Genomic DNA, 7,117 nt, shown 5'->3' with positions numbered 1-7,117 from the left:
CCACCCAAAGTGTCAAGTCTACACACAACCTCAGCTATCCAACAGGGCAATGACAAATTACTTGGGAGGAAATAATTTCCTCATTCATGGGTAAATGTCTGAAGAGATTTAGAGTTAAGTATAGAGATGGTAAAATTAACCAAACTCTGATTTATTACTATTTTGAGTTAAATTTTGGAATAGTCTATAGCTATCAAGTATTTTAAGTATAGGCACAGCTCAGAGATACTTCAGGTTTGGTTCCAGACCACCACAACAAAGTGGGTATTGCAGTAAAGCAAACACGAATTTTTGGGTTTCTTAGTGCATATAAAAGTTACATTTATACTATGCTGTAGTCTGTTAACTGTGCAGTAGCATGAAGTCTAAAAAATAATGCACATACTTTAATTTTAAAATAATTTATTGCTAAAAATGTATTGCTAACGATCATGTGAACCTTCAATAAGTGGTAGTAGTAACATCAAAGATCACTGGTCACAGATCACCATAATGAATACAATAGTAATAAAAATAAATAAATAATGTAACACATAAATGTCACATTAAGAGACATTAAGTGAGCAAATGCTGTTGGAAAATGGCATTGATAGACTTGCTTGACACATGATGCCATGATCTTTTTTTTTTCTCCAGCAAAGAGCTCAGCTTTTTATTAAATGTGTTACTATAGAGGTTTAATAAAAAAGACCGAAGTTCTAGTGGGAAGCTGCTGTATAGCACAGGGAGCTCAGCTCATTGCTCTGTGATGACCTAGAGGGCTTGGATGGGGGCGTGGGGGGTGGGAAGGAGGCTCAAGAGGAAGGCAATGTATATATACATATAGCTGATTCACATTGTCATACAGCAGAAAGCAACAAAATTATAAAGCAGTTATATTCCAATTAAAAAAAAAAGACCAAGGCCTATGTCATCATCAGACTCTTCAGATTCTTCTCTCTTGGCTTCAAATTTTTTTTTTTTTAATGGACAAGTTATTTAATTAGGTTCTTTGCAAGAAGTTCAGAATACTACTTTGTGAGGATAAATTCCATTTGTGAGAGCAAACAGAGCGGAGGTAGCCCTGGAGCTGAGGGACAGCTTTGATTCTTTACAGAATTTGTGAGTCCACAGTTTTCTGATCAACCTTGCGCTGCTCTGTGATCTTCTATTTCTCTCTCTCTGTGTCGAAGATCTCACCCTCCTGGTGTCTGGGTTTACGAAGCTTCTTCTTCTTAAAATAAGTGTCAGTGAGATGTTCTGGGATTTTCACACCACTGATATCGATTTTGATGGAGGTGGCAATGACAAATTTCTGGTGTGTTCTACGCAGAGGAACTCGATTGAGAGATAGAGGCCCGGTCACAAGTAGCAAGCCACTGCCCAGCTGCTTCAAGAAAACGACCCTCTTGCCTCTGTGGTGCCCAGTGAGGATGATCAGAATGGTCCCAGGAGTGATGCTGGCATGCTGCTTCCTCACATGCTTACTGAAGGGTTTTTTGCCGTGACTCAACAGTTTCTGAGGCACATCTTCAGTAGGGTAATACCTAGGCATTTTGCGAAGTTTGACCACTCGGGTACCACCATTCTTGTCACCACCAACTGGTTTTGTGACAGTAGCAAGAACCCGAACCTTCTTTTTCTTTTCGACCTTGGATTTAGCTGCTGAATACTTTCTCTCGTACAGGGCCTTTCTGGAGTACATGGCTGATCGGGAATATCTGCCAATTCCTCTGACCAGGACAGGATTTCGGCTGCAGTGGGGCTTCCCCTTCTTCACTTGCTTCACTTTTTCCACCTTTTTAGCCTTGTTGCCAGCATCAGCCTTCTTGGCTTCAGGTTTTTCTTAGTATCTGGCTTCTCAGCCTTTTCACCCGCCATCTTGCAAGATGGGAAAGAGAACTAAGGTCCTGGCTTCCGGTCTATAAGGAATCTTCAAATTTAATTCTTAATTTTCTTAGTTATCAAATAGAGTGCACTTACTAGAGCATACACACAGCATGAATGTGCTGCTAAACAGTTTATCATCAAACATCCATGTAACCACCAGACAGTCTGAGAAATGGAATATTGCTTGGACCTTAGAAGTCACCCTCATTTTTCCTATGTCTATCTTTCCCCCCAAAAATAACCATTACCCTGACTCCTATGATAACTATTCTTTGTATTTCATTATAGCTTTTCAGCTTATTCATGAATCCTTAAATACCGTAGATAGTTATGAAGACTCTTTTCAGTTGTATTTAAGTGGAATTATACAGCATAGATTGTTTCATGCTCTGCATTCTGTCTGCGAGAGTCATCCATGTTGCGGTATATCAGTTCAGTTCAGTTCAGTCGCTCAGTCGTGTCCGACTCTCCGCGACCCTATAGCTGTGGTTTATTTATTTTCAAGGAGTTGAATTGCCAGCTCATAGGGAAGGCCAGGCTGTTTCCCACAGTGCTTGTGGTCTATCTGTCCCCAGCAGTATATGAAGATTCCAGCTTCTGCACATCCTCATCTTCTCTGAGTGTTTTCCATCTTTTTCACTTTACCTATTCTGATGGGGGACTAGTGATATCATACTGTGTCCATGTTGTATTCCCCTGATTAATGAGGCTTAAATTCTCTTATATGTTTATAAAAAACTGGGGCAACGGTGATGGAGAGGGCAAGATCTCTGCTGGCACAGCACCAGTGGCTGGGGCAGGTCCACCAATCCCACATTGCAGGTGATGTTCCCATTGCTGACATTGGCCAAGCGCTTTAATGAGGACGGTAATCTTATCATCATGGAGAGACAGACACCAAAGTGCAGGCGAGTGCTAGGTTGGGGCTGCCAGGTTCGGGGCTAGTTCCCTGGAGAGAGTGAGGGCCAATCCCAATATGTCCTTAGCTTCCTCAGAAGAAAGGACCTAGCACCTTAGCGGCACCTGAGGAAAGCACCACAAACCTTCAATTTGTAAAAAAACTTAGTGTCCGCAAGCTTCACTTTAAAGTGAAGCACAATAAAACAAGGTTTTCCTATACTTAAAATAAGGAAGAGAATTTGTTATATTAAAAGACAAACAGACTAACAGATTTGCCTTATAATTACATTATTTTCAAGATTTTTTTTTTTATGTGGGCCATTTTTAAAGTCTTTGTTGAATTTGTTACAATATTGTTTCTGTTGTTTATGTCCTGGTTTTTTGGCAGAGAGGCATGGGGGATCTTAGGCCCCCAACCAAGGTTTGAAACCGCACCTCCTGCATTGGAAGGTGAAGTCTTAACCACTGGACCATCAAGAAGGCACCTTGATTTTAAAATGCATAATGAGCATTGGCTTTGTGATTTTAGATAAGAGAAAATTGTGCTAAATTCATAAACCATATTAGAAAGTTTAAGATAACTTGATTTTGCCATATTTATAAGTTGTTATTTGATTTATAAAGCTTATTATTTGAGGTTTATTTATCACACAATTGATGTATTTTCAAAGAAAATTAAATACATTACATTTACAAATGTACTTTAAATTTTTGAAAGGAGTTTAATTAGCAAACCAACCATTAATCCAACACCCCCTTAAAAACTGAAAAAACTTGCTAAATTTTATGGATGCAATAGATCTATAAAATGAACCAGTTGGTAAAGAAAAAATATGCAACTCCATGGACTAAACAGTCCATGGAATTCTCCAGGCCAGAATACTGGAGTGGGTAGCTGTTCCCTTCTCCAGGGAATCTTCCCAACCCAGGGATTGAACCCAGGTCTCCCCCAATGGAGGCAGATTCTTTGTCAGCTGAGCCATAAGGGAAGCCCAAGGATACTGGAGTGGGTAGCCTATCCCTTCTCTAGGGGATCTTCCTGACCCAGGAATTGAACCGGGGTCTCCTGCATTGCAGGCAGATTCTTTACCAACTGATCTATCAAGGAAGCCCATTCTTAGTTACAACATTAGTAAATTAAACATTAATTTTAATAATCAAAGTAGCCTCAGGAAATCTCAGTAATGCCTTGCTCAAGGATACACACTTACTCACATGCACACACACAAAATCTAGTTAAATACCTATCATTACAGAAAGGGCTTTGAGTCCCAGGAATCCTGGGACTGACCTAATTCTCAAATGAAACGAGGCACTCAAATTGCTCTTGAAAAATAAGCAATAAATAAGAACCCTCTTTTATATTATAAACCACGAGCTCCCCATCAAAAGATGGGAACTGCTTTTGTTAATTCATATATATATATATATATGACTGTATCACTTTGCTATACACCTGAAACAAACACAACACTGTAAATAAAATATAGTACAATATAAAATAAAAATAAGTAACAGATCTTTGGGGCTTTACACTGAGTAAGGAGAAAAGCATCAGTACACATATGAAAAGAAACTTAATCTCCTCAGTGGTTAAAAGAATGCCAAGTAAAACAAGAATGACTGCAATAATCTAGTGTTTTGTTGAGCTTGCCAGGTGGGACTGAGTTAAATTCACCCACTTCACCCCATTTTAGTTCGCTGATTCCTAAAATGTCGATGTTCACTCTTACCATCTCCTGTTTGACCACTTCCAATTTGCCTTAATTTATGGACCTGACATTCCAGGTTCCTACGTAATATTGCTCTTTACAGCATCGGACTTTACTTCCATCACCAGTCACATCCACAACTGGTTGATTTTTTGCTTTGCTTTGGCTCCATCTCTTCATTCTTTCTGGAGTTATTTCTCCACTGATCTCCAGTAGCATATTGGGCACCTACCGACCTGGGGAGTTCATCTTTCAGTGTCCTATCTTTTTGCCTTTTCATACTGTTCATGGGGTTCTCAAGGCAAGATTACTGAAGTAGTTTGCCATTCCTTTCTCCAGTGGACCACGTTTTGTCAGAACTCTCCACCATGACCCATCCATCTTGGGTGGCCCTACCCAACCTTGGGCGTGGTTCATAGTTTCATTGACTTAGACAAGGCTGTGGCCCATGTGATCAGATTGGTTAGTTTTCTGTGATTGTGGTTTTCAGTCTGTCTGCAAGGCAATGGCAAGCCACTCCAGTACTCTTGCCTAGAAAATTCCATGGATGGAGGAGCCTGGTAGGCTGCAGTCCATGGGGTCGCTAAGGGTCGGACACGACTGAGCGACTTCACTTTCACTTTTTACTTTCACACATTGGAGAAGGCAATGGCAACCCACTCCAGTGTTCTTGCCTGGAGAATCCCAGGGACGGGGGAGCCTGGTGGGCTTCCGTCTATGGGGTCACGCAGAGTCGGACACGACTGAAGTGACTGAGCAGCAGAGCAGCAGCCCTCTGATGGAGAAGGATAAGAGGCTTATGGAAGCTTCCTGATGGGAGAGACTGACTGAGGGGGGAACTGAGTCTTGTTCTGGTTGGCAGAGCCATGCTCAGTAAATCTTTAATCCAATTTTCTTTTGATGGGTGAAGCTGTGTTCCCTCTGTGTTATTTACCTGAGGCCAAACTATGGTGGAGTTAATGAAGATAATGGTGACCTCCTTCAAAAGGTCCCATGCACTTACTGCTACACTGAGTGCCTCCAACCCTGCAGCAGGCCACTGTCGACCCACGCCTCCACCGGAAACTCCTGGACACTCATGGGCAAGTCTGGGCCAGTCTCTTGTGGGGTCACTGCTCCTTTCTCCTGGGTCCTAGTGTGCACAAGGTTCTGTTTGTGCCCTCCAAGAGTCTGTTTCCCCAGTCCTGTGAAAGTTCTGGTGGCTCTATGGTGAGGTTAGTGGCAACCTCCTCCAAGAGGACCTCCTCCATTATACCTACTACTGTGGGCAGGAATCCCTTAGAAGAAATGGAGTAGCCATCATAGGCTCCATCTCTCCTTTACAAAGTTTTTTATATACATTACACCATGTAAGCTTTACTGGAACTTTTGAGGGGAGGCATTATTATTCCCATGTGACTGGGAAAGACAATTAGATGACTTACCTAAGGTCACACAGAGTGGAGAATTTTATCACAGGTATCTCACATGCTAGCAAGTTAATGCTCAAAATCCTTCAAATTAGGCTTCAACAGTATGTGAATTAAGAAATTCCATATATACCAGCTGCACTTAGAAAAGGCAGAATAATCAGAGATCAAATTGCTAATATCCATTGGATCACAGAAAAAGCAGGAGAATTCCAGAAAAACATCTGCTTCATTGACTACACTAAAGCCTTTGACTGTGTGCATCACAACAAACTGTGGAAAATTCTTAAAGAGATGGGAATACCAGACCATCTTACCTGAGAGATATGTATGCAGGTCAAGAAGCGAAAGTTAGAACTGGACATGGAACAATGGACTAGTTCCAAATTGGGAAAGGAGTACATAAAAGCTGTATATTATCACCCTGTTTATTTAACTTATATGCAGAGTACATCATGTGAAATGCTGAGTTAGATGAATCATAAGCTGGAATCAAAGTTGATGGGAGGAATATCAACAACTATTTGCATATCAGATATGCAGATGATTCGACTCTCATGGCAGAAAGCAAAAAGGAACTGAGGAGCCTGTTGATGAGGGTTTGAAAGAGGATAATGAAAACACTGGCCTAAAACTCAACATGCAAAAAACTAAGATCAGGCATCCTGTCCCATCACTTCATGGCAAACATATGGGGGAAATTGCAAACAGCGACCGTTTTTATTTTCTTGGGCTCCAAAATCACTGTGGATGGTGACTGTAGCCATGAAATTAAAAGAAACTTGCTCCTTGGAAGAAAAGCCATGACAAACCTAGACAGCATATTAAAAAGCAGAGACATCACTTTGCTGACAAAGTCAAAGCTATGGTTTTCCCAGTAGTTATGTACAGATGTGAGAGTTGGACCATAAAGAAGGTTGAGGGCTGAAGAATTGATGCTTTTGAGCTGTGGTGCTGGAGAAGACTCTTGAGAGTCCCTTGGACAGCAAGGAGATCAAACCAGTCAATCCTAAAGGGAATCAATCCTGAACATTCATTGGACTGACTGATGGTGAAGCTGAAGCTCCAATACTATGGCCACCTGAAGCAAAGAGCTGACTCATTGGAAAAGACTGATGCTGGAAACTATTGAGGGCAGGAGAAGAAGGGAGAGGCAGAGGATGAGATGATTGGATGGCATTGCTGATTCAATGGACATGAGTTTGAGTAAACCCTGGGAGATAGTGA

The 7,117-nt window shown here is 41.3% G+C and overlaps 1 pseudogene; it reads right to left on the bottom strand.

Moving 5' to 3' along the window:
* Positions 1 to 987: 987 nt before the first annotated feature.
* LOC129536854 (large ribosomal subunit protein eL6 pseudogene) lies at positions 988 to 1,875 on the bottom strand (annotated as a pseudogene).
* Between the last annotated feature and the right edge of the window lie 5,242 nt (positions 1,876 to 7,117).

Source organism: Moschus berezovskii, chromosome 6 (genome assembly GCF_049115385.1).
Source record: "Moschus berezovskii isolate FMDL1 chromosome 6, NW_MosBer_1.0, whole genome shotgun sequence".
Lineage (NCBI taxonomy): Eukaryota > Metazoa > Chordata > Mammalia > Artiodactyla > Moschidae > Moschus > Moschus berezovskii.
Note: the sequence above shows the minus strand (reverse complement) of the source record. Positions and strands in the feature narration are given on the sequence as shown.